We start from the raw sequence: 11,627 nt of genomic DNA, 5'->3' as shown, positions 1-11,627 counted from the left end.
TAGGATGTCTATTCAGTAAAGTCTTTTGAAGTTATTCAAGTTATATAAATGTTTTACATGAGAAAATACTTGCAATCTACACATCAGATAACAAGTTGATTTCCAAAATATGTTAGATATCAAACAGTGCAATAGTTGAACAAACAGCAGCTTTTAAATGGGTGAAGGACATGAATTGATATTCCTCAAAAGTAGTCACACAAATGGCCAAGAAGTATATGCAAAAATGTTCATATCATCAAGTGATTTGAGAAATGCAAATTAGGTCACAAATCTCAACTCTTAAAACAGAGGATTAGGAGCTCAAAGCTAGTTTTAGCTGCATAATGAGTCAGAGGCCAGGAGTCTAGAAAAGTTAAACTTGAAGAAGAAAGATGGCTAACAGGGGCTATTCATTTAGGGTATGTTAGGAAGATGTTGGTCAAGAGGAACAAAATTTCAGTAAGAGAGATAAATTTAAAACAATATGTTGTACAATATGATGGTTACAGCTAATGACAATTCTTGAAATTTCAAAGACATTTAAAAAATTATGTGAGATAATAATGTACATGTTAATTATCTTGATTTAGCCATTACAGAAATATACAAATTTCAAGACACGTACACAATAAAAATACAGAAATTTTGTTGACTTCAATAGGAACATACATGTTTTGTAACTATATCATAGAATAATAAAATGAAGTAAATACTAAACAATCATAGAATTGTTCATAAATTTAAGCAACATAAATACTTCACAATCCAAAGATGTTAATGAAACTTAGACCCCAATGAATGATTATACACCTACTAATAATATGTTTAAAACTAGTTTCAAATAGGATAAGAGTGGATGTTTGTGTTTGGTAGAATTTCAGTTATATAAAGAGGTTTATACATTCTAAAAATAGCAATAATAAAATTCAAACCCACTTGAAAACAGGGTACCTCAGGCCAGATTTCCCCCAAACAGACCCTGGAACAGTACAAGGACTTACATGCAAATAACTTATTGAGGAAGTATCGCAGCCGACTTTGGTGTAAGAGTGGGAGATGCAGCCGAGGATGGAGGAGGACCCCAGCTGGGGATAACTTTTTACTCAGTATCCTGAAGGACGGTTTCTGAACTGTGAGTTACACATAACAGTATTTCCTCCTCAGGCAAAACTTCTGAGTTTCATAGTCTGACACAGTCAGTCTGTAGCCAACAGCTACGTGGGTAAGGGCAAGGTAGGGAGAGTCCTGAAGCACTTCAGGGTCCTGGTGCCTACACAAAGTGGGTCTATGGGCACGGATGGAGCAGGCATTGGGAGGGAAAGCACACAAGGAGAAAAAGGATAGAAAGTGGTCCAAACAAATGTAACTAGAAGAGGCATTGAGAATTTTCAGATTGGAACTAATTCCATTTCGTTCATATGCCTGAACCATAAATTAATACCAGAAGAAGGGGACAGTTGCAACAGCACTTCATTGCTAAAGGGTAAAATGCAGATCGTGAGGGTAAATTCACTAATCAACTTTGTTTTGCTGCACAGAAAGTCACCAACGTGAGAGACCCTTTCATAGACGCTATCATCCTTCTGTTTGCCACTACTCACCAATTCTCTCTCTCTCTCTCTCTCTCTCTCTCTCTCTCTCTCTCTCTCTCTCTCTCTCTCTCTCTCTCTCTCTCTCTCTCTCTCTCTCTCTCTCTCTCTCTCTCTCTCTCTCTCTCTCTCTCTCTCTCTCTCTCTCTCTCTCTCTCTCTCTCTCTCTGTCTCTCTCTCTCTCTCTCTCTCTCTCTCTCTCTCTCTCTCTCTCTCTCTCTCTCTCTCTCTCTCTCTCTCTCTCTCTCTCTCTCTCTCTCTCTCTCTCTCTCTCTCTCTCTCTCTCTCTCTCTCTCTCTCTCTCTCTCTCTCTCTCTCTCTCTCTCTCTCTCTCTCTCTCTCTCTCCCCATGACTACTTTATACTGCCCAAACTTGGGAGGTTCCATCCACTAACAACATTTCCACTCCTCTCTTTGGAACCAAAGGAAATAAAACTTGAAAGGATGGTAAGGCTCTAAATTTACATGACCTCTGCCGTGAGGGTGCAGGTTCATCATTTTAATGTGTGATAAATAGGATTTGAGACCCTAAGTGAATGTGCCCATTTAATTTAGAGAGTAGTTCAACTAGAATATTCAGGGTATCTGGTCATATTCATAGATTTGATGAACCACATAACTTATTTTCTGTCTTTCAGCACACTATAGAAAATATAGCTGGCAGGGAAAACACTATAGAGACTGAAATGTTTTTCAACTTAAACTCTTCTCTCCCTTCAAATTGGAAGTCCTAAAACTTTTATATAAGCGAAGATAATTTATTAGACTTAGTAAAGATGCTAATCCAAAAAGGGTTAGCCTGAGCTATGCAATCATATACTTTACCAATGTGTAACTTTATTAGGCACCAAAGGACATGCCAAGCTAGACAGAGAAAAGCCCATGAGGTCTCAGTGCTATACAAGCACCTAAGGTAAGCTGGAAGCAGGAGAGTTAGTCTTCCCCAGGGAAGAGCACACTGATGGCTTGTCCAGTACCAAGCAGTCAGTTCTGAAAACCTACATACAAGTAACATCAGAACACGTTATATTTAGGAATATATACGTATATACATACGTGCATACAATAATAATTGGAGAAAAAGAAATCATGAATTTGGAAGGAAAGTGAGAAAAGTTATTTGGGAGGATTGGGAGGAAGGAAAGGGAAAGAAGAAATGTCAAAAGATATTGTAATCTCAAAAATTAAATAATTTTATATTCTACTCCATTGACAGTTTTAAAGCTCACACCCTAACTGAGGAAGATACTTTTAGAAAATACTAAAACAAAAAAATTAAATGTATTTTCTGCCTAAGAAATGTTACTATTGTATATTTAGACTCTACTATTATGCAATATTGTACATATAACATATCAACCTTACCAACTCTGTCCCTTCACTCCTTAAGAGGAAATAATTTGTGAAACTAGATCTCTGTCAAAATAAATTGAACCAAAATGTATCATTGGAAGTAACATGCATCAAGTTTCTTTTCAGATTTCAAGTGCTGACAGACAGGCCTAAACTTACACGGACTGATGAAGCAGAATTCAGGAAGCTATGGAAAAATCAAAATATGTAATTAACTTGGGGTATACTTTGTCCTCCTTCTGAGTGCATCTTACCCACTAATTAAGAGTATCGCATGAAAAATTCAGGAACTTTGAAAATCTGCCACAGTAAAGAAAAAAACATGCTTAATACAAGTAAAAGTTCAAGTGGAAAATTGGCCCCACAATGAAACAGGGTTAACGTAGTTTGACGTAAAAATCCATTTGAGGCACAAACATACAGTTCAGCAGTTTATATGCTTATGTAATTGTTCCAGCGATAGCAATTCAAAGAAAATGCAAAGCACTGCAGAAAATCTAGGGCCTATTTCTACTCCAGCTCCATCACTAGTGGGCTCAACAACCTTTATAGAAATCACTTAACGTCACTGAACTTCAGTTTCCTCATTTGATTTTTCCCCCAATGGTAGAATTCTAAAAAGCAGAAAATTAAGTAACACAGTGATATAAATTGCAAACTCAAAGAAAAATGCTCACCAGTGTTGAAAGATGCTAACTGACTAGTACAATCTGATGCCTCATAAAGGTTCACCTAATATTTTACAACAATAAAAAGCTGTTGAATTATATAGAATAATAAATATGCTTCAACCAACTTAAGTAGATGCATCTATAAATATTAGCAAACTAAATCTTGATAAGCTAATCAATGAACACTCATTTCAACATCACTTATCTGTGAAGTGGCTATAAGATAATCAGACAGTTCTAGTTGAAGAGGTGAATGTCCAACAGAAAATGATACAACTGAGTGCCGAATCCGTACGTGAACAAGCACTGGTTGCCCAATGGCCAATCTTGGGATAAAGGAAAACAGAGAGCAAGAGTCAACGATGGTGTCCTGAAGAAGTGTACTGAGATCCTGAACCATGTGAGTTTTGAAAGTTTTGTGAAATAGGGGTAAATAAATTAAAAAGGGGGAGGGAGAGCCATGTTAGTGTTAGAACAAGCATTTGCTCTCCTAGGAGCAGACCGTGGATGGAATGAAACTAAGATGAATGGTGAGCCATTTGATGGGCAGTCTTACAGCTTGGCTATGGGTTCGGGGTTTTTCCATCAAGAATGAGAAAAGTAGAAAGGACATTCTGCATCAACTCTGACCAGCGTGGGAGGGACTAGCCTTCTGAGGCTTCTAAGCACCAAAAATTACTTCTCCTCCAACCTGAGGTCAGCTGTAAGTAAAAAACACACACTATGTTTCTAAGATTTTGTGTCAGTGAGGGGGTGTAAAATACATACTTTTTTCTTACTGATTATCCATTGAAATAATACTACTTGGGATGCGATGTGTTAAACAAATGTACTATTTCAGTTAGTTATACTGGTTTCCTTTTATTCTCTGAAGATGGTATAGAAAATTTTGAATTGGCTGTGTGGTTCCCATGATGTTCCTGTGGGTCAGCACCCTGGAGAGATTGTTCCAGCCTCGCTGGTCAGCAGAACATCACTGTGCTGAGGTGTGTCCATGGATCAGATGACGGGTTACTTTGTGAATAAGATAAATAAGATGAGGGGGATGAGAAATGAACCAGTGATAGAAATTCATAATAAATGCTCTATGTTTACAGATAAATTGATGTTTTAGCTTCTGACATGGTTGGGTACAACCATGACCATAATAAACACACAAACTGTTTAGAACTCAGCAATGTAGGCTTTGAGCCTTTTGTATAAGTTATAGTCCATAATTCTATCTTTTTTGTCATCATAATTGCTCCTGAATATGAGCATTTCCAGTAACTGTACACTGGCTGGTCTAAAACCTGAAGCATATCTGATAGTTTAATGGAGAATTCTTAGCTTAGCCATTTTGTCAACTTCAAGACTAAACACAGTTTACGGTACATGATTACTTCAACTAATATTCATTGAATGGATTGCAGATATCCTAACCCAAAGTATGACTGCATATCTCCCATGAAAACTTAAGCCCCTCCAGGAACTAAAAAATATTAGTAAGAACTCCCTTATGCTCAAAGGACAGATGCATTATGAGTTAATATGTTTCTAGTCTGTTCAAGAAAACACTTATTTACCCATAAGCCAAATCAAATTGTTTTCAAAAGAATTTAGTAGGAATCAGAGATTATTAGACTGTATGAAAGTAAGTACAGCTGGGTGGTGGTGAGTTCAAGGCCAGGCTGGACCGACAGCCTCCAAAACAATACAGAGAGACCCTATCTTAAAAACCAAAAAAAAAAAAAAAAAAAGAAGAAGAAAGTAAGTACAATATTTTTAGTTGTGTCTCTTAAAGAAATAATACACCAAAAATTTACTAGATTATTCTAGTCAATAAAACATCACCCAACAGTTTGCAACTCACTTATTTCAAATTCTCTAGTTTTCCAAGTTATTCTATTTCAATCAACATAGTTAGTATTAGAATGAAAATTCTGAAAAAGTTCCAAGTAACATGAGGAAGTTATACAACTTACTCACTTCTTTCTTTTTCTAGTTTGAGCTACTATGGCATAAGGAAGTGATGAATCTATTGGTTGTAGTCTTTTAGAACAGTAGATGCCATTCCTCACAGGTCCTGAAAGAATCCATGCCCTTGCTGATTCTATAACTTTCTTGGTCCAATTGCTTGTTGTAATTGTCCCCCACTTCCCAGTGCAGCTCCTAGATTTCAGTCTATGGGTCTTCTATGCCATTTGGTTGGGACAATTAAAATGATACCACTGGGCTTCACAAACCAGACAGTATTCAATCTTTAACACTTGTCTCTCTAACCTAGACTCCATAGCTTGTCCACAGTAGTTCCCATTAGTATCCATTTTCCATGGCACACTCTTCTTGTAACTTAAAACCAATTGCATCTGGACATCCATCTCTATTCTTTCCATGGTTTATTTTTCAGATCTTCTCCTTAATCATCATATTTTGGCAATAAACCGTGCTTTTGTATATTTGTCCAACCCCTCCCTTATCAATTATAAAACTGTATCCAAAGAGAACTCACACACTAACTCAGTTTTTTCACTTCTAGCATGCTAAACATTAACAGTTTAGGTTGGGGAAATAGATGAGAAGGTAAATCATTGACCTCACAAGTGTGAAGACCCTGACATGTTAGCTAGCATGTTTCTATAATCCAAGCATTCCTACAGTGAGATGGGAAGCAGAGGCTGGGGAGGGGGAAGGAGTGATGGAGGGAGTGAGGAAGGGAGGGGAGGAGAAGAGAGGGGAGGGAAGGAGAAGGGAGGAGAGGGGAGGAGAAAAAGGAAAAGGAAGGCAGGAGAAAAGGGGCCTTATACCATAAACATAGGAGTTTTATAGTCTTATAGAATTTTCTTTCAGTTTTCCCAAGTATAAATGCTTCTATGATGAGATTTAAAGTATGGAATAAAAGAATATGAGAAAGGACTCTTCTAGTAAAACTTAAACTGCACTTTGGAGTACAAGATTTTAAAGTGTGGTCTGGGGCCTCTGGCAGTGGAAACAGTATTTATCCTTAGTGCATAATAGATTTTGGGAGCCCATTCAACATAGAAGGATACTCTCTCAGCCTAGACACACAGAGGAAGGCATTTGGTCCTGCCCCAAATGATGTGACAGACTTTGATGATCCCCCATGGGAGGCCTCACCCTCCCTGAGGAGTGGATGGGGGGGTGGGATGGGGGTTTGGTGGGGGGAATGGGAGGACAGGAGGGAGAGGGAACTAGAATTGGTATGTAAAATAAGATTGTCTTTAATTTTAAAAAATTAATTTAAAAATTGTGGTCTGGAAGCCTATTGGTGGTTTTGCTAAAGCTTGTTAAATATGTAATCTACTAACTTCATCCTGAGTGAAAATGTGGTGACTTAGAATCTCAGACTTCTCTGGATGTCATCAATGTCCTTGACAGGAAACCAAAGTCTTCTGCATTCGTTGAGGAAAAGAAAAAATGATGGCAACTGAACTAGCTTCTAATTAAATACAAAATATCCTCCCTCTCCACAGTTATGGTGTTTAATATCTAAGCTGTTTCCTCTATGACCCAACCCAGAGAAGATGACAATGTATTCCTTCCAATAAGCTCATGATTATCAACACACACACACACACACACACACACATACACACACACACGTGTGCGCACACACACAGACTACATTTGATGGAGGTTAATTAAGACTATACTCCAGGAAAATGCAAATTTAACATGTGCTCCAAGGTTTTACAGAATGGTGACTGTATTTATAGTTTTAAACTTCCAGAGAGTTGGAAATCACATCACTTATTAGTCATGAATTATGATGTGTACTAGCAAACACTGAGCTGTCTTGTAAGAAAGAGGTGGGTGTGTTTTAGTTTCTGGGTAGTTTGGGAAGGAGTCCATGATACTGAAGGTTAACAGAGGTTAACAATGTTTCCAGAAACTGTGGGTTTGGCCCAATACAAAGGTCAGCTCATATCCGGAGAAAGGAGCCTTGTCTGCAGCCCTGTTCAATGGTTCGTCTGTAAACAGGCATGGAAAACATGCTTGAAACCTGATTGATAGCAGCTTCCTGGCTTCATTAAAGATCCTGAATCAATGCTACTTTTACTTTCTTCCTTCTTTCCTCCCTTTCATTCTTCCTTCCTTCCCTCTCTCCATGTCCTTCTTCTCCTTCTTTCACAGATCTTCTTTTTAAGAAGCTGGAATACCAGAATATCGTTTGAGTAACTCAGAAGTGAAGCAGAGTTTGTCATTTGACTTACACAGATCAGGATAAGCACAATAAGCAAATGCTCTATTTCTAAACGTGTGTGTGTGTGTGTGTGTGTGTGTGTGTGTGTGTGTTCAGTGAAAGGTAAGAAAGCTGGAAATGAAATGCAGAGCGTACATAAACAACCAAACTTTTATATCACAGAATAGATGCCAGTTGTTCAGTCCCCTCTGGCAAAAGTATTTTGTACAGGAGCCCATTATAGCCACAAGGGATATGTGACTGACCACAGGGGATGTATGATTCCCTTGGGTCCCTCTAAGGTGATGTGGGAATCAAAACTCTGGTTTGCATCCTCCTAGGAAAGTCTTTCTCAGTGGCAAAGGACACTTTGTGGGGTCATGTTTTAACTATTTAAAAAGAAATACTAAGATCCCCTGATGCAAGTGTTTCCACAAACAACACTGACATCACTGTCTAGTACTCACTCTTGCCTACTCCACTCCTTCCTCCCTTTCTCCCTGCATAGGAATTCCCTGGAGGCTAGATGCAGAAGCTGTGTTCTGCTGAGACTGCCCAGCTGGACCACATTCCGGTTACCCACTCTGCTGTTTCCTCTAGGAAGAAATATGGATCTCCTCTGCCCCCACATTAGCCTGCAGTAAATCAGGGTGACCCCTATCTGTCAAGAGTAAGAATGAGAGAGAACCTCCATGAACCAAAGACAATTGTGGCAAGTAGACAACCTTCTGGAAGGGCTACCTCCTTGGAATCATGTGTGGAGGCAGGAGCTATAGGTAGGAGAAACCTCCCCAATACAGTGTCCCTCTGGAGAAAAAACACCCCAATGAAGCCCCAGAAATGCAAGAAATCCTCATCCTTGTCCGGCCTGTACAGTTATGTGAAGCCCTGGAAGAGAATAAAAAAGAATTCATCTCATCATTTTGCCATGCCCACAGTTCCAGGGTGATCTGAAACCTCTAACCTCCATTCACCTAGAGACCTGCACTTACACAAGCATCCAAACATATATACACATAATTTAAAAATTAAAATAAATCTTTAAAATGGTGTATTTTCCGAAGTTTTTTTTAACTCTAGTAACCAGGAATAAAAACTTCTTTATTAGAAAAGCATAAATGGTTGCCGGGCGTTGGTAGCGCACGCCTTTAATCCCAGCACTCGGGAGGCAGAGGCAGGCGGATCTCTGTGAGTTCGAGGCCAGGCTGGACCGACAGCCTCCAAAACAGAGAAACCCTGTCTCGTAAAACCAAAAAAAAAAAAAAAAAAAGAAAAAAAGAAAGAAAGAAAAGCATAAATGTGCAAAATCTCTGTTGTATCCATCAGGATTCCTAAAGGAAATTAGAAACCATAGCAAGTATTTTAACTAGCACTAGTGGTTAATTTTCATGTCAGCTTGACTGGATTAATGGATACCCAGATGGTCAGTAAAGTGTTACTTCTGAATATGCCTGACAAAATGTTCCTAGAAGAACTGGGCAATGGGATCCGTGAGCTAAGGAAAATCCATTGTCATCCAGTGAAGGCAGACACTATCCAACCAGCTGAGTTGCAGATGGAACAAAGGAACAAGAAAATGCAAACTCACTCATTCTCTCTTCAGGAGCCAGAGTTCACTGCTGGCCTTGGGTGTCGGCATCGAAGGGTCTTCCGACGTTGGACTCTTAAGGCATGCACTAGCAAGACCCCTGAACCTGAGCCTTCAGCCTCAGACTGAGAGGTTCCTTGATTCTGAAATCCTCAAACTTATACTAGTTACACCACCACCTTCCCAGCCTGTCATGAAATCTCCCGTCCTCTCTAATCATGTGAGCCAAACCCCCAAATAAACACTCTTGTCACCATAGCCAGAGGATGGAAGAAGGAGAAAGAGGAGGTGGAGGAGAAAGGAAGGGAAGGAAGGAAGGAAGACAGGAAGGCAGGAAGGCAGGCAGGCAGGAAGGAAGGAAGGAAGGAAGGAAGGAAGGAAGGAAGGAAGGAAGGCAGGAAAGAAGGAAGAGAAAATTTGCCCCACTCCACTCCACTTTGACAACCCCAGTGTAAGGACACCATGTTGGCAGAACCCTGCCAGTTCTTAGCCTTGTCAAGTAAGGAATCCAAGAAACAGGGTTTCCAAACTTCTGACATAAGCGACACTGAAGACACAATGGGGGAAGGGCACAAAAGTCAACTAAACATTCTGAACCAAAATTACTGCTATAAGGCGTCATGCTTTTCCAGAGCTTCTTCTTATTGACAAACTCCATTTCCATCTCTTGGTGCTGTAGTGTTGGAAGGTGTGACAAATGTGTCCCGTGTTGTAACTAGGGTATACTTCAGGTGTAATGATCCTCCTCAGTTAGTACTCAATTTGTACTCTTTTTCTATATCAGTGTAGAAAAAGACATTAAAAAGAATAATGCAGCCCCCTCCCTTCCCTCAGTGACTTTGGATTGAGTAGTTGATTTTATTCAGCACTGTAGCACCTAGAGGAAGGTAGGAAGTCCAGAGACACAAGAAGCAGGATGCTTAGCAGCAAAAGCAGACCTTCTGGTTCCCAGCTCTGAGACTGCTGCAATGTGCCTGTGGAGCGTACAGGGTCCCAACAGACAGTAAGAGTATCCTCTTGATGGTTGGGGATGACAACAAGTCTTTATGGCTGCGTGTGGAAACACACCTTAATTCCAGTGCTCCAGAGGCTGAGGTGGGGGAGGGGGGTGGCAGTTTGAGGCCAGCCTGGCTTCAGTAGAGAGACCTGTCTCAAAAAAGAAGTCAAAGCAAAGATGAGAACATTTTACTTGGTATGTGAGATACATAATTCTGAGTGTTCTTAGTGTTCTGAATTCTCTTCAAACGAGAAAATTGATAGAATTTGTATTGTTGTGGGCTTCATATTATAGCCTAGACTGGTTTTGAACTTGCTTTTTACCCCAGTCTGTCTTCTGCTTCCACTTCTCTAGTGCTGGGGACACAAGGTGTGCATGCCTCTGTACGTATGCCACTGGAATAAATTTTTTAAGGTTGAAGCTTTATGTGTATGGCTCTTTTGCCTTCATGTATGTCCAGGCACCACTTATGTATTCATGCCATTGGATGCCAGAACACAGCATCAAATACCGTAGAACTAGAGTTACAGTTGGTTGTGAGCCCTTATGTGAGGGCTGGGAATCAAATCCAGGTCCTATGGACTAGTGGCCAGTGCTATTAACTGATGAACCATCTCTCCAACCCTTTGGGATCATAGTTTTCTTCTTTGCACCACCTGGCCCAGTACTTTTTTTCTTTCTTTCTTTTTATTTTAATTTAAAAGCAACTTTACAAATCTCCTCATTAAAAAAAAAGGAAATAAAACAACTTCCATGGTCTATCCTTGTCACAAAAACTTATATTTCTTGACACAGATACAACTCTGAGATGACAAATGTCTTTCAGCTAGACACAAATCATTTCCCCAGGTCTTCCATGTCTCCTAGAACATGAAATAATCCAAATGGCAAATGACTGAGGTCTGGTTAATCTATGTGACCTTTGGTAGTGGATTAGTATTTATCCCTAGTACACAAATGGACTATGGGAGCCCACTCCACATAGAGGGAAACTCTCTCAGTCTAGACACATGGGGGAGGGCCTAGGCCCTGCTCCAAATGATATGACACACATTAAAGATCCCCCATGGAAGGCCTCACCCTCCCTAGGAGCAGAAAGGGGATAGGATAGGGGGCCAGTGGGAGTGGGGGAGGAGGAGAGGGAGAAGGAACTGAGATTGACATGTAAAACAAGATTGTTTCTAATTTAAATTAAAAAATTGGAAAAATAAAAAAGAATAGAAGTTTCCCATAAAGGGACCAAAGACTAAGAGGCGTCTCTCCC

At 39.8% G+C, this 11,627-nt stretch overlaps 1 long non-coding RNA gene across 1 annotated transcript; it reads left to right on the top strand.

Moving 5' to 3' along the window:
* The first annotated feature begins 3,883 nt into the window (after positions 1–3,883).
* Positions 3,884–8,825, top strand: LOC121141776. Its single transcript, XR_005878712.1, has 3 exons — positions 3,884–3,995; positions 4,470–4,581; positions 8,287–8,825. It is a non-coding gene; the product is annotated as an uncharacterized LOC121141776 (long non-coding RNA).
* The last annotated feature ends 2,802 nt before the right edge of the window (positions 8,826–11,627 follow it).

Source organism: Mesocricetus auratus, unplaced genomic scaffold, assembly GCF_017639785.1.
Source record: "Mesocricetus auratus isolate SY011 unplaced genomic scaffold, BCM_Maur_2.0 Super-Scaffold_100008, whole genome shotgun sequence".
NCBI classification, from domain to species: Eukaryota; Metazoa; Chordata; class Mammalia; order Rodentia; family Cricetidae; genus Mesocricetus; species Mesocricetus auratus.
This window is presented reverse-complemented; position numbering and strand designations above follow the sequence as displayed.